We start from the raw sequence: 22,905 nt of genomic DNA, 5'->3' as shown, positions 1-22,905 counted from the left end.
GTGGGAGTAAGGGGATGAAATTTAATATTTTCAGTAAGTCAGTTTGGAAGGTAAATGAATCCAGGCGAAATCGAACAGCGGCGCCTGAAGTGGGGTGCGACGCTGCTGGTAAATCTCGCGAGAGGCCCCAAAATGGGTGGATCCGGATCTGTCTAATCTGCATATTAAAGTGCTGCAGTCAGCAGGGGGGGGGAGGGTCATTGGGGGGAGGGGGGGGTCCCTGGGTGTCTGGTGATGTCATCCAGGCACCCTGACATTGTTAGCCTGGATGTGCCACCTATATGCCGCCCTGATAGTGCCACCTGGACATGCTGGAACTGCCAGGCTGGCAGGGGCACTGCCAGGGTGCCAGGTTGGCAGTGCCATGGTGCCCGGATGAATTTTGCCCATGCCGTGGATCGGAACCGGGGGTGCCCTACCCTTATTAAGTGGGGTGTGGGGGGTGGGCTCGATGATCCCCTTATAGGTGAGTTGGAGCATTAAGGGTGGTCTGGGGACTGCATTGGGGGCGGGGGGGGAGGGGGGGGGGAGTGTCTCGAGATCAGGGCAGCATCTTCCTATACTGGTGAGTAGAGTTCCGCAGTGCAGGAAATAGGGCTAAGTGCAGCCCCGTCAGGGCATTTCCTGCTGTGGCCCCAAAATGAAACAGTCCCATTAGATAGCAAAGTCTTTCACTGCAAGCACTGGGAAACATCTGGCTAAACGCACTTTAAACGGGTCTCTGTTTCATTTCCGTTAAATCACACCCTCAATCTAGGAGTCTTTGAACAGTGCAAGAATGAAAAAATATGAAAGTATTTTATATATTTTTTTAAATTTGTAATGGAGTCATAACACATACTTGAGTATCAGTGCAAGCGTCAAAGTGAACTGTTTATACAGACCCAAACTGGCACTATTTTTAAAAAAAAATCTCTTAATAGCTGATTACATTTATCAAACATTATAATATAGAATTTGAAATGAATAATAATCTTTTTTCAAACAAATGTAAATGGAGTACATTGATAACAATATAATGATGCATATAGCTCATTTTATTTTTTTCTTGTTTTGTTTAAAAGACAACACAAAGCTTTACGTGTAAAAGAAAACAGGATACAGAAAATTCTGACTCAAACTGGTTAACCAGATCAATAACCTTCAGCTACAACTGCTGAATTTGACAGAATAAGCACCAAGTACTTAGCACAAATGAATTGAGGTTCCAAAATGCATTTAATCTTTTTCACTCAGGAAGTTATTCTTGTGTGTATGTTTCCATAAATAATGTTATCAGAAAAACTCAAGGGTTTTAACAATGCCGTCTAACTTGACTTGTTTCCTTTCTGCTCTACCGAAGACTGAAAAAACAAAGATGAAAATGTGGAGGGAACTCCCTCAGTTGGAATCAACACGGTGCTGAGAGAGATTCCTGATGTGATGTGCAGCAATGCTTTCGTGCCTTCTGTACTAGGATTAACATAGTTACTGGAAGGGAAAAATCATTTTATAAAACAACTTTTAGTTTTCCTTTGCTGCTTCATATCGGAGACGTTGCTGGGAGTCTAGACACAAATACGTTAGAAGTCAATTGTTTCTCAATTAGTAACAACATAAATCTAAGCATATTATAGGGTAAAAGATAAATGTGGGAAAAAGTGACAGATGCACTTTTGGCGGGTGTCTATTAATTGTTTACATTATTTTTAAACCACCAAACGCGCATAAAGTGCAATTACTATTCTGCCAGTGAAAATTTCTGTATTTACACCATACTCATTTGTAAGGTTATTGTGCAAATTTTCTTCTGAGTACAAGACCGTACACAAATTAGTATGATTAACGAACTCTCATCCTATCAGAAGGATCAAGAGTTCGTTTCTAATCAGTTCCCATTACAGTCAACAGCAGTACAATGGCAGTGTTGTGATCTTATTTCAGCTATTGTTATCCGCCCTTCAATAGGGGTGATCTCCTGGTTTAACATGAGTAAAAATGGGAAATGTCAGCTTCAGTGACTCAGGGCCAGGATCGAACCTTGGACCTCAGCGCAGTGAGGCAGCAGTGCTAACCACTGCACCACCGTGCCGCCCTACATCACTTCCTGTTTAATATTCCCTGTGTAGAATCCCAGGATTATTGGCACGTTATTATAAAATCCTCCTGGTGAGGCGGGGTCGATCTTGCCCATCGATACCGCTTTTGAGTTTTGAACAGCGGAGCTTTGCTCAATGTTGTTTCCTACAGTTGCGCTATCAGTTCCCCATCAACCCCTCATCAATTTATTTTTTGATGGCAACTGCCAGCAAATAAAGGTCGGCTTCAAGCTAATCTCACTTGCGGCCTTTTCCTACTCATTAATTTTCCCCCCTCATTTACGATGTTCAATTCCCTTATTGTTGATTGTAGTTGCTGGTGATTAGCCTGTTTGGACAACACACCATATTCGCTTTTCCTCGGTAAAAGCTAAAATATTTGAGGGCAAATTTCATCCCCCTCGTCACCCTACCATATGTCAGGAGGGGCACTTTTTGCAAGCACCATTATGTGACTTTGACGGGAGCACGAGGGGTTGGCAGATTCATGTTGAGTCAGCACTGGGTGGGACGAGTAGGCTGTAATCAGCACCTGTGTCAAAGCAGAGCAGAGGTTTGTCAGCTGCAGGCCTGCAACTCTCTTTTGTAGGGATAGCCGTCTTTTCAGGCAGTGGTGGAATCTACCAAGCAATGGACCTCCTGCTGCCCCCAAAGGATTTAGCTCCATGGAACCCCTACTTCCGCTTAACTACTTGAAAGAAATTAACTTCCTCGTTACAGATCTTTAATGTGATCGAGCAGCCTAGCAACGTCCACCATCCGTTTTGCAATATAAGTTCCTCTGCTGAGTGAAATCCCTAGAAATGGTAGATGTTGTGACTGGACTCCAGTGTTACTTACATGCTACTTAACTGCTCCTTCCTTTGTGAGGTGGAAGTTTCCTGTTCGCATGCAGTAGTTGAAACATGTCGAGGTGAAATGGGGACAAACCCCCATTAAACCAGCGCCTGCTGCTGGTTCCTCTGGCTCTTTCTCCAGGCAGTGGCGCAAGAGGTTTAGTTAGAGGAGCCCTGCCCACTCCACTCCCCATCTCTTCACCACTTACTTGGTTTTTGCTGGTTTTCTCTGCCAATATGCCATCAATATGCAGGGACTCGGGGTGGAGCTAGACTTATAAGAACCAAAACTGGAACACTCTATGAATGAACTGTCTTACTGCCAATCATTTAAATAATCTAAAACTTGTAGGCAATCAAACCTTGCTGGGAACTGGAACTTATAACCTTATTAAGTTTAATCAGCTGAGGCTAACAGCTCTGGGAATCCCCATGAACTCCAGCTGGAGGTTTCATTTGGCACTCAAATTGAAAACATGACTACAGCCATTTCAAGCACTGTGTGGATAACTTTAATCATCATGTTGTAAATTTTCAAAGTAATAACGATTATTTCTCATAAGTCCTCAGCTTAGAAAAACCAAGATAACTGAAAAGAATGTTGAAAGTACCTTCAATGATTTTTTTTGCGTGTTATTTGACTCTGGGTTTTGGCTGACTGCTCATCTGGTTGGCAGTTTTTATGCATCCTTTGTCATTGGAACTTTATACCTGCTTTGCCAGCTTCCAGTTGCTGCAGTCTGTCGATCAAGGTAAATGTTATTTCTGTATTTAATGAAAATAAAATTAGATTCAACCAAATAATGTAATATTTGGTGTGTACAATTCAGAAATCTGTGTAGAAACTTGTGATGTCAAACTCCAAATGTAATGATTGAAACACGTACCAGTGAAATGAAGGAGCATTTCCTTTTATTAGCAAGTGTGAAAAAAGATATTCAATGGAGAATTTGAGATGATGAAATGGATGATAGAACTAGATTATTAGCATAAACAGTGATTACAAAGCTAGTTTACAAAATTGACGAACATCATGCGGCCCTATCTACTCAAAGAATATTTCCCCTTACAGAGTAATTAATCTCTGGCAAGGATTTCTGTTAAAGCTCGATGAATGTCTATCTGGTTAATAAAGAGCCCAAGGTGACTGAGTAGCCGCACATCAGGTGGCTCTCCACCATAAGACAGAAAAATAGACACTTTTGACTGAATTCAGCCCGCAAAATCGGACTTAAACATCCTCTCACCCTCAACGACATGATACACAGTGAAAATGGCAGGAAACAGCAACTCAAGAGGCTGCAGGAATACCAAGAACTGCAGCAAGGGACAAGAGTGGCGAACAAGCGGGTCAGCAGACCCACGAGGCGAGGGGTCCCCGGCTACCCCCAAGAGAGGGAGACCAGCGGCACAAAAAGCAAGCTCCGTCCCCAAGGTGATATATGAAAGACATTCCTCACCAGGGAAGGGAACTCAAGGAGATGAAGGATTACATTAAGGCCGAAATAAAGGCAGCAGTCTATGGTTGAGGTGACGGAGGTGCTGGCTACCATGCAGATGGCATGGAAAAAGATTGGAGGCCCAGGGGAGCACGATAAAAGAGCTGGACAAAGCATCAACGGACCAGAGTAACTGAATCATTGCCATAGAGGCTGAACTCAAGAGGTTCGTGGCGACCCAGCGCAGCCTGAAAGGAAAGGTGGAGGACTAAGATAATCGGTCAAGGCGGCAGAATATCAGAATAGTGGATCTGCCAGAGGGAAGCAAGCGTAGGGATCTGACCGACTATGTGGACCAAATGTTGGGCATCTAGGGGGGAGGGACAGCTTCCCCAAGTGGCCGGAGATTGACGGGGCTCACAGGTCGCTCCGGCCGATACCCAAGGCGGGGAGCAGCCGACAGTGGTCATTGCCAAGCTGCACAGCTACTAGGGTGGAATTCTCCATTGGCTGACCAAAATTGCGAAACACGATTGGGCGGAGAATACGTTCCAACGCCAAAATCGTGGCAGGCGCCGATTTAACACCAAATCGCAATTCTCCAAAACCTCGACAGCGGTGTCATTATGGCTCGGAATGCACGTACTGTAAATATCGTTTGCATGTCATTAACGGGCCCCACCTGGTATTCTCCGGTTCCTCCGCGATTCTCTGCCTCCGATGGGTTGAGTTCGCGACAGCGCGGTTTACTTGTGCTTTTAAAAATTATTGTGGTGAACGTATTGCAGTAACCATTCACCATGTATATAACTGGATCACGCTGGTGCCCATTTGGGCCATTGTAAGGTATTACCTGTAATGTATCATGTTGGTGCCTTGTGGGCTCCGCCGCTGGCTCCACCCCTTGAGGGGAGGTATAAAGAGCAGTAGCCCTGTAGGCGGCTCTCACTAGCAGTCCAGTCACAGGCAGACACTGTTCTAATTGATTAAAGCCACAGTTTACTTCTATTCTTAGTTTCACGTGAATTGATGGTCGCATCAATATAATCAACGACAACACCACTATGCAATCGGCCCTCAAACCTGACCAACTGGAACTCAACCCGCAGGCCGCGGAGACCAAAGGGATTTTTTCGCACTGGCTCCGCTGTTTCAAGGCCTACCTCGCCGCCTCCTCCTCGCCTTCCGTCACCGACGATCAGAAGCTGAGCCTCCTCCACGCCCGGGTGAGCCATCGAATCTCTGTGTAACTTGAGGAAGCCTCCACTTACGCAGACGCCCTCGCGATGCTAGAGCGCCTCTACGTAAGGCCCGTGAACGAGGTATACGCGCGGCATCTCCTCACTACTCACAGCCAACGTCCCGGGGAATCGCTGGAAGAGTACCCACGTGACCTCAAAGTCCTTGCACGAAGATGCAACTACCAGGCCGTTACGTCACTCAACATATGGACCTCGCTGTCCGGGACACCTACGTGGCTGGAGTCAGTTCCAACTACGTGAGACTGCGCCTACTCGAGAAAGGTGCCCTAGACCTGGAAGAGACAGCAAAGTTAGCCTCCTCTCTAGAAGTAGCGGTCCAAAGCCTCCACACATTCCCATCTGATCACGCAACCCCCTCGTAGACCCCGACCAAAGAGTACCCCAGGCCTATGCCGCGCGGCTGCCCGCCCACCATGCGGGGCTATCCTGCTATTTCTGCGGCCAGCTTCAGCGCCCCAGGCAGCGCTGCCCGGCCCGGCACGCGAATTGCAGTGACTGATGGCGAAAGGGACATTTCGCTAAGGGTTGCCTGGCCAGGTCCAAAAACTCTAAATCGCAGACCCGACCCTCAGACTCACAGGCCCGCAGATCCCGCAGTGTAGCAGCTTGCCTGCCGGCTCCGCCCCCCGGACGCGTCATCGGCCTCGTGCTGTCCATGGGGGCAGCCATCTTCCAGACCGCACAACATGGGCGACTCATGGAGGCCGCCATCTTGGCCATCCTCACCCACGCGGCTCGCCACGTGCAAGTCATGGGGGCCACCATCTTGGATGCCATCCTCCTCACCGCCCGACATGTGCGGCCGACGGGGGCCGCCACCTGCAACGCCGCCCGACACATGCGACCGATGGGGGAAGCCATCTTGGGACCACCCCAGCACCTCTGACCACGCCGGCTACCCGCAACTCAGCACGGTCACCCTTGACCAGTCGCGACCCCAACACCTCCGGAGCTCCATGATGACCGTCCGGGTAAATGGACACAAAACGCCCTGCCTCTTCGACTCCGGGAGCACAGAGAGCTTCATTCATCCAGTCATGGTAAGACGCTTCTCGCTCCCAATCTTCCCGACACACCAAACCATCTCCCTCGCTTATGGATTGTACTCGGTTCAGGTCCGGGGGTGCACTACGGCAACCCTCGCAATACAGGGCGCCGAGTACGCCAATTTTAAAGTTATATGTCCTCCCTGACCTCTGCGCTCCTCTCTTGTTGGGACTGGACTTCCAGTGTAACCTCAGGAGTCTAACTCTGAAGTTCGGCGGGCCCCTACCCCCACTCACCCTATGCAGCCTCGCGACCCTAAAAGTCAACCCTCCCCCGCTCTTCGCAAATCTCACCGCCGACTGCAAACCAGTCACCACCAGAAGCAGGCGGTACAGCATCCAGGATAGGACTTTTATCATGTCCGAGGTCCAGCGACTCTTGCGGGAGGGAATCATCGAGGCCGGCAATAGCCCCTGGAGAGCTCAGGTGGTGGTCGTCAGGACCGAGGAAAAGAACCGGATGGTTGTAGATTACAGCCAAACCATAAACCGGTACACGCACCTCGATGCGCACCCTCTTCCCCGGATCGCAGACATGGTTAATCAGATCGCACACTACCGGGTGTTCTCCACGGTGGATCTGAAGTCTGCGTACCACCAGCTCCCAATCTGCCCAGGGGACCGCCACTACACGGCCTTTGAGGCAGACGGCCGCCTTTTCTACTTCCTCCGGGTCCACTTCAGCGTCACAAACGGGGTCTCGGTCTTCCAAAGAACGATGGGCCGAATGGTGGACCAGTACGGGCTGCGGGCCACATTTCCGTACTTGGACAACGTCACCATCTGCGGCCATGATCAGCAGGACCACGATGTCAACCTCCAGAGATTTCTCCAAACCGCCCGAACCCTTAACCTCACTTACAACAAGGAGAAATGCATTTTCCGCACAACCAGACTAGCCAACTTCGGCTATGTTGTGGAAAACGGGGTTCTCGGACCCGACCCCGACCGTATGCGCCCCTCCTGCAACTCCCCTTCCCCACTGCCCCAAGGCCCTGAAAAGGTGCCTCGGGTTCTTTTCCTATTACGCCCAGTGGGTCCCCAACTATGCGGACGAAGCCCGCCCACTAATCAAGGCCACCATCTTCCCACTGGCGGCTGAGGCCCGCCAGGCCTTCTGCTGCATCAAGGCGGATATCGCCAAAGCCACGATGTGTGCGGTGGACGAGTCCGTCCCCTTCCAGGTGGAGAGCGACGCATTAGAGGTCGCCCTCACTGCTACCCTCAATCAGGCAGGCAGGCCAGTAGCATTTTTTTCACGAACCCTCACCGCCTTCGAAATTCGACACTCCTTGATCGAAAAAGAAGCCCAAGCCATCGTGGAAGCCGTGCGGCACTGGAGGCACTACCTCACTAGTAGGAGGTTTACCCTTGTCACCGACCAACGATCGGTAGCCTTCATGTTCGATAATACGCACTGGGGCAAGATCAAGAATATGATCTTGAGGTGGAGGATCGAACTCTCCACCTATAATTACGATATAGTATATCGTCCTGGGAAGCTCAACGAGCCTCCAGATGCCCTGTCCCGCGGCACATGCGCCAGGGCGCAAGATGACCGACTACGGGCTATCCACGATGACCTCTGCCACCCGGGGGTCACCCGGCCTCTCCACGACATCAAGGCCCGCAACCTGCCCTACTCCCCCGAGGATGTCAGAGCCATGACCAGGGACTGCCAAATCTGTGCGGCGTGTCAGCCGCACTTCTATCGACCGGATAAGGCCAGCCTGGTAAAGGCATCCCGGCCCTTTGAGTTTACTTCTACTATTGGTTTCGCGTGAATTGATGGTCGCATCAATTTTGAAACTGGCATCGTGGCTGATGAGGGAGAGAGAGTGGAGCTAGGGGGCGCGATTCTCCCAAAGGGAGACAAAGTCCCGATGCCGGAGTGAAAACCGGAGTGTTTCACTCCAGCGTCGGAGCCCGCTCCCAGCCCCCTATTCTCCTGGGGGTCTAGGAAGGGGGTCGTGTATTTTACGCGTGCTGGGCCTTGGCGCCGTGTAAAAAGCGGCGCCGCATAAATGAAGCAGCCGGCGTCGTGTAAATGAAGTCGCCTGCGCATGTGCGGTTGCTGTCCTCCCCGAGGCCACCCCGCAAGAAGATGGCGGATGGATCTTGCGGGGCGGCGGAGGAAAGGAGGTCCTCCTTTTGAGAGATCGGCCAGCCAATCGGTGGACCCCGATCGTGGGCCAGACCCCATCGGGCCACTTCCCCCGGTGAAGGAACCCTCCTCCTCCCCCACAGGCCTCCCCCCCAGCGTTCCTGCACAGTTCCCGCCGGCAGCGACCAAGTGTGGACGGCGCCGGCGGGAACCTGTCGTGTCGGAGCGGCCGCTCGTCCCATCCGGGCCGGAGAATAGCGGGGGTACCGGAGAATCACCGTTGTGAGTGTCTCGGGCGATTCTCCGGCGATGGGGCCGTTCTCGCCGGTTGGGAGAATGGCGGGACAGCGTCGGACCGGCGTTGTGCGGTATAATGGCGCGGCCGCCGATTCTCCCAACCGGCTCTGCCTCGGAGAACCGCGCCCAGGACATGGAGAGGCGCGACTGTGGGCTGTCATGCGGGGGCGGTGCATGCAGGGGCAGAACCAACCGGGGCAACTATGTAGCACGGTGGACCTGGTTGGACTCCTGCAGACAATGGATATTGGAATCAACCAGCAATGTTCATAAGTTCATATGTTCATAAGATATAGAAGCAGAATTAGGCTATTCGGCCCATCACGTCTGCTCTGCCATTCTATCATGGCTGATATGTTCCTCATCTGCTACCTACAATGTTACAGACCAAGAGCAGGGGTGAGATTCTCCGACCCCCCACCGGGTCGGAGAATCGCCGGGGGCTGGCATGAATCCCGCCCACCGCCGGTTGCCGAATTCTCCGGCACTGGAGATTCGGCGGGGGCGGGATTCGCGCGTGCCGGTTGGCGGGCCCCCCCCCGCAATTCTGCGGCCCAGATGGCCGAAGTCCCGCTGCTAGAATGCCTGTCCAGCCGGCGTGGATTGAACCACCTACCTTACCGGCGGGACAATGCGGCGCGGGAGGGCTCCGGGGTCCTGGGGGGGCGCAGGGCGATCTGGCCCCGGGGGGTGCCCCCACGGTGGCCTGGCCCACGATTGGGGCCCACCGATCCGCAGGCGGGCCTGTGCCGTGGGGGCACCCTTTTCCTTCCACCTTCGCCATGGTCTCCACCATGGCGGAGGCGGAAGAGACTCCCTCCACTCCACATGCGCGGGGATGCCGTGAGCGGCCGCTAACGCTCCCGTGCTTGCGCCGCCCGGCAATGTCATTTCCGCGCCAGCTGGCGGGGCAACAAAGGCCTTTTCCGCCAGCTGGCGGGGCGGAAATCAGTCCGGCTCAGGCCTAGCCCCGCAAGGTTAGGGCTCGGCCCCCCAAGATGCGAAGGATTCCGCACCTTTGGGGCGGCGCGATGCCGGACTGATTTGCGCCGTTTTTGGTGCCGGTCGGCGGACATCGCGCCGATACTGGAAAATTTCGCCCCAGGATTGCAAAATCAGCCAGAACATCTCCTCCCGAGAACACGGGAGTGGGAGTAGGCAATTTAGCCTCCCGAGCCTAAACACCTTCAATGTTATCATGGCTGATCCCATCCTGCCTTAACTCCACCGTCCTGCCCATTCTCCATAACCCTTCAACCCATTGCCAATTAAAAATCTGTCTAACTCCCCCTTAAATTTACTCACAGTCCCTGCATCCACCACACTCTGGGGTAGCGAATTCCAAAGATTCCCACCTCTTCGTGGGAAGTAGTTTTTCCTCAAATCTGTTTTAAATTTGCTACCTCTTAATCTAAGATTATGACCTCTCATTTTAGAATTCCCCACAAGAGGAAGCATCAGCTCCACATCTACTTTATCCATACCTTTTAGCATCTTGTATCATTCTTCCAAACTCTAGAGAGTACCGGCCTAAACTGTTCAATTTCTCCTCATACAACAAACCCCTCATCTCGAGAATCAATCTAGTGAACCTTCTCTGAACTGCCTCCATCTTTCCTCAAATAAGGGGACCACAACTGTGCACAATACTCCAGGTGCGGTCTTACCAATGCCTTGTATAGTTCCAACAACACTTCTTTCCATTTATACTCCATTCCTTTTTGCTATAAATGCCAACATTCTATTTGCTTTCCTTATTATCTACTGTACTTCATGCTCGTTTTCTGTGACACATGCATGAAGACAGCCAGATCCATCTGTATCAGAGCACCCCAACGTCACTCCCCATTTAGATAATAAGTTGCCTTTCCATTTTTCCGACCATAATGCTTGACCTCACACTTATCCACGTTAAACGCCATCTGCCACATTTTGGCCCACTCTCCTAACCTGGTGGCACGCATGGTCGGCACCACCTCCTGCACCTGCACGCGGTTGGACTCCTCAAACTGCACCTGTTGGATGCTTGCCGACAACCCCTCATGTAGTCCCTGGCTCTGTGACTGCATCGTCACAATCGATGGGACTGTCTTTTGCAGTCCCATCGAAATGGGGATGTCCTTTACGAAACCCGTCTGGACAGCAGCTAGTCCCTGGGGTTGGCCCGCCCTCCGGCCGTCCGCCCCCTCGGGTGTTCCTACCTCCGGCTGCTGTAACGGGTCAGCTGTGTGGTGCGCACCAGATAGCGTCCCAGGAACCTCTTCACTAAAGTGCCCAACCGAGGTGAGTGTCTCTGGGATGGGGAGGGTGTTGGAGGCAGCTGCCATGCTCAGTCTAGAGCTCCGGGGTCTCGGGTTGAGGGCTGCTGGCTGAGCTGCTCTCAGTGTCGGTGCTCGGCTCATGGTGGGTATCCGGCTGTGGCACTGGCTGGGGCGGGGGGATATCCGAGAACCCGCCGCATCTCCAGCAGGACCTGCGGGTGAGGGGGGGCGGTGGTGGGAGTGAGGGTGGTGTGGGAGTGACGGTGAGGGGAGGGGTGAGGCTGGTTGAGGGTGGTGGGACTGAGGGTGATGTAGGGGTGAGGGCTATATGGGAGTGAGGATAGCGGTGAGGGTGATGGGGACGAGGTTCAGGATGAAGGTGGTGGGGGGGTGAGAGTGAGGATTGTGTGGGGATGAGGGTGGTGTGGGGGTGAGGTTGGAGGGGAGGTTGGTGTGGGGTGAGGGTGGGAAAGAGGTCCATGATTGTAATCTCTGACCACGCTCTACATTACATGGATGTGAGGTTGGAATCGGCCCATGCCTAACGCCCCACATAGACATTGCACAATGACCTCTTGGCCGACAAGGTCTTCTGCTAAAAAACATCACAGGCCATAGGCCAGTACGTTACTAACAACCGGAACGTGGAAGGCTCACCTTCCACGTTCTGGGAGGCACTAAAGGCTGTGATTAGAGGAGAAATTATTGCCGATAAGGCAAACAGGGACAGGGAAGAGAGGATGGCTAGGCAACAACTGATCGATTCCATCCTGGAGGTCGTCAGAAGGTACTCCGAGGCCCCAACCGTGGAGCTTCTGGTGGAGAGGAAAAAGCTACAAATGGACTTTAACCTGCTATCCACTAGGAAGGAAGTGCACCAACTCCACCACACGCGGGGGATCTTCTATGAACACAAAGACACGGCTAGCTGCCTGCTGGCTCACCAGCTGAGCAAGCAGGCAACCACGAGGGAAATAGCACAGGTTAGGGACAGCAGAGGTGGACTGGTAGCTGAACCAAAAAAGGTCAACAAAGCGTTCGAGGCCTTCTACCGGGGGCCTTCTACCCAAACGGGGAGTTGGGGATGAAACAGTTCCTTGACGGACTGGACATGCCAGTTGAAATTAAATGAAAATGAAAATGAATGAAAATTGCTTATTGTCATAAGTAGGCTTCAAATGAAGTTACTGTGAAAAGCCCATAGTCGCCACATTCTGGCGCCTGTTCGGGGAGGCTGGTATGGGAATTGAACCGTGCTGCAGGCCTGCCTTGGTTTGCTTTAAATGCCAGCGATTTAGCCCAGTGTGCTAAACCAGTCCCTGGTTTGTTGTTGGGGATGATAGACTGACAGGACTGGAAGCACCACTAGGACTGGGAGAGGTCATGGAGGGCATCAATGCCATGCAGACGGGGAAGGTGCCGGGACCCGACGAGGAGAGGGAAATGTTTTGTATATTGTAACCAATGCACATACCCTTGTTGAATATACAGTGCATAAAGTGTAAAACTTCAATAGAAACATTAAAAAAAATAAAGAGCCCAAGGTTACATTAAATGGTAGATTAAATACTCTATGGAATGCTATAGTTCCAGTCATCTTGGGGCAATAGATATTGGTCTATGGATTGTAACTAAACAGGATTGAATAAAGTGGATCATAAGATTGATCCATGAGTTTTTGCCTGATCATCTTTAGATCTTCGAGAAAAATCAAAGATCTTACTCTTCTCGGAAGTTGGGCATTTGATTATTCAATTCTCTCCAAGAGGTTAAATAAATTAGACCCAGCCCATGGCAAAGCAAGTTAGAAATAGTCTGTGGAGAGAGCAGGCTTGATGGGCTGAATGGCCTCTATACTGAACCTCCTTAAATTCGAATCTGAATCCACTGTATCAAGAGAGTTGGTGAGTGCCCCATCACTTCTGTTCTTGTCCTTTACCTCATTCACAGACATCAGTCTCTTGGATCTTGGGATGTGGAATTCAATTTGAAGGCAATATCCTCTTAGGTCTTGTTTCTCATCATCCATTACTGCTTGAGCTTTCCTGCCACAGTATTGTTCTGCATCCTGTGTTCTTTACCATTTCCGTGGGTTTTTATAGTCAAATCAACAGCACAAACCAGTCCAGGTGTCATTAGCAAAAGCTGGCATATTAACTGTACTAGTGATGCGATAGGCCAGCTGTAAACTGAACAACGGCAGCCTTCTCTGAAAGGGATTCTTAGTAAAATGTTATTGACAAAGCGAAAATACAACACACTTGGAATTGGAATTCCGAAGTGTCAGCATTTGTTTCAAAGCTAAAAAAAAAACTTTTGGTGTGTTCGCCCCCATTAGGAGTTATCTATAATGACCAACTTAAAAAACTTACCTTTTGTTTGAGGAAGCAGGCAGTCTGCGTACACAGATTTAAATCTGGGCAATGAGTACATTGGTAGGATTGATGTTAGGCAGTCACGATACACAAGTGGTCTCTCCAGACAGTTGGTCTACAGAGCATGTTTCACTTTATACAGCATGTTCTCAGCGTAGCTTATTGTAAATGGAGAATTTGAGTCTTTCATTGCTATACCACAGTCTCACAAAGTGTTAAAATGTTTCCCTTTTCGAAAATGCAGCTTAAAGCTACTAATGTTATCATTTAGCAAAAATGCGAACAAACACATCTGTTACAAAGATATTCCAAGTATGCAGTCACTTCCACAACTTAGCCTGGCCAATGTGTGGTTTGTACAAATGCTGGCAAAGGCTCCTGCACGGATATTAATGTCTTTGTTTTAAAGTGATATCAATTGCTCAGGTTTCTTTTCTCAATTATAATAGAAATGTTTCTAGTTTTAACAACAAATGTAAAAATGATCAAAATCTGGTAACATTTTATAAATTTAGAGTACCCAATTCATTTTTCCAATTAGGGGGCAATTTAGCATGGCCAATCCACCTACCCTGCACATCTTTGGGTTGTGCGGGTGAAACCCACGTAAACATGGGGAGATTGTGCAAACTCCACACAGACACTGACCCAGGGCCGGGGTCGAACCTGGAACCTTGGCGCCATGAGGCAGCAGTGGTAACCACTGCGCCACCGTGCTACACTAAAATCTGCTTTAAAGTATGCTTTCACAGTAAACTTACTTTTGTTTCTATATAAAATGGAGCAGGCTTGGGTATCACAATGTGCAGTTAACTCGTGGCAGTTGCTTCCAATGCAGGCAGTGTAAGAACTTTGAGCTGCCTGCTGATGCAACCAGTACTAAACATGCTGCTGCGTGGCTGCAAATCTCAGGAGAGGACACCCGAAAGCAAGCCCACGCTACTCAAAGACAGCCTACACCTCTTAGAGGGGAGGTGCATTCTGTCTTGAGAAGTTTAAAAAAAAAAAATTTAGAATGCCCAATACATTTTTTCCAATTAAGGGGCAATTTAGCATGACCAATCCACCTACCCTGCACATCTTTGGGTTGTGGGGGCGAAACCCACGCAAACACGGGGAGAATGTGCAAACTCCATACGGACAGTGACCCAAAGCCGGGACCGAACCTGGGACCTCGGTGCCATGAGGCATCAGTACTAACCACTGCGCCACCGTGCTGCCCTATGTCTTGAGAAGTTAATGGTGCCATTTGCAGAAGAGAGTGTGTGTAAGAAGAATGCCGTGAAGAAACAATGCTAACTACTGTGCTACTATGTCGCCATGCACCAACAGGGTGGAGCGTGTGCTCCGAGCTTCCCCTATGTTGTGCTGGGTGGCAGGAGGAGAGAAATTCGCCAGCCACTTATGGCCAGGAGACCCATCGGATATTATGAAGTAGCTGTAGGAGCAGATAGCTATGCTGGTCAATGCCAGGAATCTAGCCCTGAGGACCGGGTTGTAGTGCCGCAGGAAGTTCAATCGTCTTACACGAATTGTCAAGATCAGTGAATTTATCAAATGCCATATCCCACCAACGAATAATAATCTTTAGTATTGTCACAAGTAGGCTTACATTAACACTGTAATGAAGTGTACTGTGAAAATCCCCTAGTCGCACATTCCGGCACCTATTCAGGTACACTGAGGGAGAATTCAGAATATCCAATTCACCTAACAAGCACGTCTTTCAGGACGTGTGGGAGGAAACTGGAGAACCCGGAGGAAACCCACGCAGATGGGGAGAATGTTCAGACTCCGCACAGACAGTGGCCCAAGCCGGGAATCGATCCCGGGTCCCTGGCGCTGTGAAGCAACAGTGCTAACTGCTGTGCTACCGTGTTGCCCTGCATCACCATTGTCACATACTGCTCAATGCAGTACATCCCCATAATTCACCCGTGAACAAACTATCAATCACGACCCTCAGATCTAATATTCATAGCTTCACCTCACACTCACACACTTAACACTGTTGCAAGACTCAAACCCACATCTCACCTCACAGCTTGATCTTCTTGTCAGCTATTCATGGACAGTACATCATTCAAACACATCACACCACATTCACTGACATCCCGCTGCCCCCTCCCCCTTTAGAGGACAAGGTGGTACCAGAATCTAACAGGTGGGGGTTAGGCACACCTGCATGCTCTTACATCAATGGCGAAGACACCCATTGTCATTGGAATGGCCATGGCTGAGGCTGTGGCCAGCACTGGACTGAAACCATTGAAGGTGACAATATGCTCATACCTAATCTTCCTCCTCACATTCCACTTCTTCTTCATCCTATAATCTCTTCAGATGTATCAGCAGCTCATGGTGTCGGCATGAATCTCTTGTTTACCCTTCCCATTTCCTTTTCCTAATCACATCCCTATCTACACTTGTACCTTTCTCTTTTTGGATATCCAAAAACTTCATCTAGGCAGGCAGTTTTGGAAAAGAAAGAGATGGAAGAGTAGGAAGACAGTGATGAAGAAGAAAAATGATGACTCACCCTCACACTGACAGCTACAATCTCAGATACTTTAGAAGAGAGATTGGGTGTGGCATCTGCAAGTAGTGAGTCACCAACTCTGAGTGCCCTGAAAGGGTAGTACAGGTATCAGCTCACTGGAGGGTGAGGTCGCTCATAAGTCTTGCTGCAGAGGATTCAAATGAAGACTTCAATGGGCTGGCATACAGAAGAAGGCTGACGGGTATGCACAATGAAATACTTAATGCCTTGGTAGTCCTGCCAGAAGGCTGGCCTATAAATGTCAAGAAACATGGAGGAGTTAGCTGCCAATTTGGCACACGGCTTTTCACATCCAGAGCTTGGAGTCCATCCTCTCCAGTATGAAAATAGTAGCCAACTGCAAAATAACACTTCCATGATGAAGTGTCTAATGGCTGATGTCTCAGCTACCATTGCAGTGCAAGCAGAAGCCACACAACGTCTAGCAGTGGAAGCTTAGACTGAAGAAATGCAGGTTCAACCTTCTGCCAAGCAACTTCAGATTGCTGCCATTACAGCTACAGATACCAATGTTCAAAGGGGCTCACAGGATGTCACAGCCATCAGCAATCTGTCCACCAGCACATTCTGAGCATTACTTAGATGCCACCCCAGCGAAGAGGCAGTGTTTCCATGGAGTAAGAAACTGCTCTCCTCTCTCAGACTGAGTCCTTCCACAACAACCACTCTGCCAGTACCCTTATACGGACAGACCAATGCCGAGTTGGTGCAGTCCAAAGTCAGACTTCTTAGGGCAAGAGCTGAACAAGGTTGTCTGCAGTCTATGGAATTGAATGGTAGCAGCCTTCCAACGGCCACATTGCAGCCATTGGGGTAGCACTGCATAGGAGCACTAGGAGAGGCAATGGCATATGTTAGACAAGGCTAGACAAGGGTTGTAAATTGATTTATATGCAATATGACATAGGTTGATTTATAAATTAAGTTTGGAATGTTTTATATGTGTTGGCTTTAATTTGAGTATTATGGACCAAGATTACACTGTAACAGAGGGATGGGAAGGTGTGGGAGTCTTGATGGATGGGGAATTGCCATAATGATCACTGGTACCGCAGTCAAATGAGTTGATCATGGACAGTCTGGCCAGAAAAGGGAAGTGTTGTTTGCCTCCTCCCTCCCTGGTGGCAAGGACTGTGCCCGCTTGACGTGGGGATTTTCAGCATGCAGCAGACCACAATGAATCTTGACTCATATACTGCCAAGTACTACAGAACTCCTCCAGAGCAGTCCCGGCTACTGGAAGTGTTATTCCAGCATGTCAGTGGTCTGCTCCATCACATTTCATGTGCTAGCATTGCTTTCATTACATGCATGCAGCCCACATGTGCTGAGAGTACACACTGGAATCATGAGCCAGGCAGTCAGTGGATAGCCCTGTTCACCGAGCTCCCATCCTCTGGCTTAAATGCAGGTGATGCAGTGACCGCTGCAGAATGAATACGTCCTGATGCTGCCAGAACACTGGAATGACCTGAATGCTGTGGTGTGTATGGTTGCCACCAGCTGAATGTTGAGGGAGTGGAATTATTTCCAGTCGTGCTATATCTTAAGAGTTGACATGCAGTTCCCGCAATACAATGTTTGTGAGTCAGTGATATCCTGCACCATGAGGAAGCCTGCAATCTTTGTGAAGCTGTGTGCTTGCTGTCAGGTATGAGAGAATAGAAAATATTCAGCTCTCTTGAAATACAAAGCTCCAGTGACCTCTCTTGTACAAGAGTGGGCGGCTGAACTGGAAGATGTTACAAATATTGTCGGCTCCAGCCTGGAAGGATCCGGACACAATAAAGTTCATGGTCACAGTCACCGACACAGACATTGGCAATGCCACCCTCACCCTGTTCTGAAGTTGCATTTGTGTCAGCAGCAGGTGACAGATTTCAGTGGGGAATTTCATGATGGTGTCTGAATACAGTTCCTTACTGAGGTTCATGTCAGAGTATTGCTCCCTAAGCCCCCTTCTCCGCCCTCTTTCAGCAGTTTGTCCTGCTCTGTGTCATCACTGCTCATTCTCCTTTGAATGCTGTTGTTCTTGAAAATGAGGAGCAAGTCCTTTAGTATGTGCCACATGACCCCCTGTAGATTTTAGCAACTTTAGACAATTCTGGAAATCACCAAACACGTCTGCGATTGCCGAAAGAGTCTGCAGCAATCAATGAGAAACTAATCTGAAAGTTTTTAATGATTCCTAATCGTTCCTCCTGTTGCTGAATGCATTTTCAGCTGAGCAAAGTTAAGAGAGGACATTTTAGATGGAGTCTGAGGTCCAAAATAGCTGCACTGGATAAGGTCTGACATACGAATAGATGCTTTGATCTACCTGCTTCCGTTGAATGCACCTGGCTAGAACCAGGGGCGAAATTCTCCGGTATCGGCGCGATGTCCGCAGACTGGTGCCCAAAATGGCGCAAATCAGTCGGGCATCGTGCCGCCCCAAAGGTGCGGAATGCTCCGCATCTTGAGGGGCCGAGCCCCAACCTTAAGGGGCTAGGCCCGCGCCGGACTAATTTCCGCCCCGCCAGCTGGCGGAAAAGGCCTTTGCTGCCCCGCCAGCTGGCGCGGAAATGACATCTCCGGGCGGCGCATGCGCGGGAGCGTTAGCGGGCGCTGACGGCATTCCCGCGCATGCGCAGTGGAGGGAGTCTCTTCCGCCTCCGCCATGGTGGAGACTGTGGCGAAGGTGGAAGGAAAAGAGTGCCCCCACGGCACAGGCCCGCCCGCGGACCGGTGGGCCCCGATCGCGGGCCAGGCCACCGTGGGGGCACCCCCCCGGGGCCAGATCGCCCCGCGCCCCCCCAGGACCCCGGAGCCCGCCCGCGCCGCCTTGTCCCGCCGGTAAGGTAGGTGGCTTAATCTACACCGGCGGGACAGGCATTTTAGCAGCGGGACTTCGGCCCATCCCGGCCGGAGAATCGCGGGGGGGGGGGGGCCGCCAACCGGCGCGGCGCGATTCCCGCCCCCGCCGAATATCCGGTGCCGGAGAATTCGGCAACCGGCGGGGGTGGGATTCACGCCAGCCCCCGGTGATTCTCCGACCCGGCGGGGGGGGGTCGGAGAATCTCGCCCCAGAAGTGTGTTCAAGTCACGGGCGCCATTTGAAGTCAAAAAGACTCCTGTAGCTCTGAAAAAACGGATGCTACAGAGTCAAATTCCACAGTGCTAAACTTCACTTGGGCTCGACAGCAGCAGATGATATCTAGCGTTTAATGCACCACATTCCATCAAAGTAGCTATGGTTTGACATAAGCTCAAAGCCTTGATTTAATCAAAAATGCACTTGAGTATTGGCCAAAAATGTTAAAAGCTTTGATAGATGAAAGCAGTGAAGCAGTCACATGTGATCTCTTCAAGCACTGTTGAAAAGGCCTCTGACTGCCTGGTATCAATGGTAAAAGTATTTGCACTCTGCACATATTGCAGTCGGGTTGTAGAATACATTTTTAAACAGTCCCATGTTTGAAACTGGCAGGTGGGAAAATTGTATCAAGTGGGCCTTGGACATCCAGGGTGCAGTTGAGGATCCCTTTTTTTGAACATCCCTCTTCCATCTTCATGTTGGAAAGTTGATACTTCCAGAGGAACAAGGGCCAGGATTAGCATCAAAATTCCATGGTGAGCATGACTGAGGACCAATGGAAAATCATCATTCCTAATTCCCACATTGGACTTAATCAGAATATTGCTCCAGTTGAACAAAGCAGTCATGTATACGATGCCTGCATATCCATAGAATCCTTACTGTGTAAGAGAAGGCCATAAAACAGAGATGTTTCACACAATAATTGCTGAAAACCTGTTCCAAGAGTGCAATCCAAGCAGCCAAATCAAAGATTCTTACAAGGCCAAGGAATTAAACCCTCGATCTGGTAAATATATGATTCTCCGAAACTTCATGGGCCAGATATTGCTAGTGTTTATGGTTCCAAGGAGACCAGTTGCTCCATTTGCTCATCCATCGTCTGTTTCTGTCAACTGGCTTTATCTCCCATCATGATTTGTGCCACTTTAAACAGTCCTATCAAGAGTGATTTGTAAAAACTAATGATACTACTCTCCAAATAATGGCTAACTTCGCACATGAAAGATAAGAGGCGATTAAATCACTGTTAACTGATAGAAGGAGAATGGAAAATAGAACAGTAGGCTGATAAATGTTGAGCTTTTTGTATATAGAGGGGCAGATGTCAGCAGTGTCTGGAAGAGGAGAAAGCTTTGCTTAAAATAAATAGGTTGATGCCTTAGTTAACAAAAAAAAAGACTGTGGCATGTCATTTGTATGGGTCCAGCATTTGTTTGTTATTATTGTTGGTAAGTCTTTGGATTTTCAGTAGTTAAGAGGATACATACGCTGCCATTTCCCATCCATTTCAGAATATGTGACTCTGTTACTGGATGTGTGTGGAACTGGCCTGTCCCATTTAAGATCAGAAGGCACTTTATTAACTATTTTATATCCCTGATGTGGTCTCTGATAGCATCGCAGATACTTCACATTGCACACTTTGCGGTAAGCCAGGGAGAAACAAACAAGATGTGCCTTCAATTCTTGCTTGAGGAGTGAGAAGGGATGTCTAAATGCAACTTGTAGCTAGGAAAATTCACAAGCATGAATTATTGAGTGACGAGACATTCAGATAAGTCTTTAACAAGTCTTTCTTAATATTCCTATCCTACAATACACAGTAGAATTGACTTGACAAAGCATACAATTCATTACAATCAACTGTACCTTAACTGCCATGTCCAGTAGTCAACTGTTTGCTCCCTGAATGTGATCCTTAAAACAATCTCAGGACTACATGAAATAAAATATAACCAGCTTATTTCCTGACCAGTATCCTGTTTAGGCCCAAGTCCTGCTTCTCTCTCCTGTGCTTCCCCTGATGGTCATGTATAATATATGTATTCTACACCAGAATCTACTGCACCTTCCAAATGCCACCTTAGTAGGAGAAGTGTATTATCTATTTTCTGCACATCAATAGACTCTTCATGAGATGATTGTGGCACTGTAACTCTTTATGATTGGTCACATGATAGCCCTGCAGCTACTGCAGCAAGTTGGATCCAATCCTGCCTGAATGCTCCTTCGCACAATCTGACACTTCTTCAATCCTCTGGACAGGCTGGTTGGCTTGCATGAATGTAACATTTCATCTGCATCTTTTCTTGTCAATCGTTGTCCACTTGGCATTCATTCAGGGTGACCAGGAATGCACCTGAGATCAGACCATTAGTGACCTCCAGGGACTATGAAATCTGCCATCAGGACTATATCAATCTCTTGATTGATCCAATCCAACACTGGAACATTCAGGAGCTAAAGTTCTAACGTTCATGAGAAAAGCGGAATCTACTCAGCAACCTCAGAACTCAGATGTGCCAATGCAGTTGGGATTCAAACTGTGATTAAATATATTCCTGGAGAATTTGTCATGTGATCCACCTCCATCTCTTGCCATTTGTTGGCAAACACATCCATCCTTGTGCACACTGCCCCCAATTGGAAAGCAAAAGGCCCAATTGTACTTGCTTGCCTGTCAGAGAAAGAGACCTCCCCCTCCGCTCACCTCCCTCCCTCCCAACATTTTCAATATTTTTATATTTGGTAAAGAGAAATATTAAAAGAGAATAACAAAAGAAATATCCATCCTTCTTAACGTCCTGATGGTTTTTCTCCAGCGTTGCACACAGCCATATCCAGGCAACTGATCTTCAATTCCTAACAACCCTGTATTGACAACCCTAAACGCAATTACATCTCACTCCCTGTTAGTTCCTGAATCCATTGCATGCAGGTGCATTGAGGTGGTTGCTGAACTGACGTTGGAGCTTTATTTTTGCTGATTTTCGGAAATACTGAGCAGGCTGCCAACCTTTGGTGCTGAATCTTTTCATTTTGGTAGGTCCACCGTCAGCCCTTGTTATCTCCTTGTGATTATGAGCAACCTTCTTCTTCAAAAATATACAGCATAAACCATAAGACAGAACTGGGTTTCCTGGTATGTGAGACTCAGCGAGACATTAGGCATTGTGTTTAGCCACTGCAGCTGTCGAGGAACACTCACAGCATTGAGCTGATTAGTTACCAAAAGAAGTGGTAGATGTTAAATTATTTTTGGAGTTCTTCCAGTGGGACATTTAGTAAAAATCAATGTTGCAACCAAGGTAGACAGACTAGAAGGCTCCAGTTTTGGTTCCTGCTGAACCTCAGGCAAGGTGACAATAAAGGGCAGCATGGTAGCACTGTGGATAGCACAATTGCTTCACAGCTCCAGGGTCCCAGGTTCGATTCCGGCTTGGGTCACTGTCTGTGCGGAGTCTGCACATCCTCCCCGTGTCTGCGTGGGTTTCCTCCGGGTGCTCCGGTTTCCTCCCACAGTCCAAAGATGTGCAGGTTAGGTGGATTGGCCATGCTAAATTGCCCTTAGTGTCCAAAATTGCCCTTGGTGTTGGGTGGGGTTACTGGGTTATGGGGATAGGGTGAAGGTGTTGACCTTGGGTAGGGTGCTCTTTCCAAGAGCCAGTGCAGACTCGATGGGCCGAATGGCCTCCTTCTGCACTGTATATTTGGGGCAGCACGGTAGCCTTGTGGATAGCACAATTGCTTCACAGCTCCAGGGTCCCAGGTTCGATTCCAGCTTGGG

The sequence above is a fragment of the Scyliorhinus torazame genome, chromosome 16 (assembly GCF_047496885.1).
Source record: "Scyliorhinus torazame isolate Kashiwa2021f chromosome 16, sScyTor2.1, whole genome shotgun sequence".
NCBI lineage: Eukaryota > Metazoa > Chordata > Chondrichthyes > Carcharhiniformes > Scyliorhinidae > Scyliorhinus > Scyliorhinus torazame.
This window is presented reverse-complemented; position numbering follows the sequence as displayed.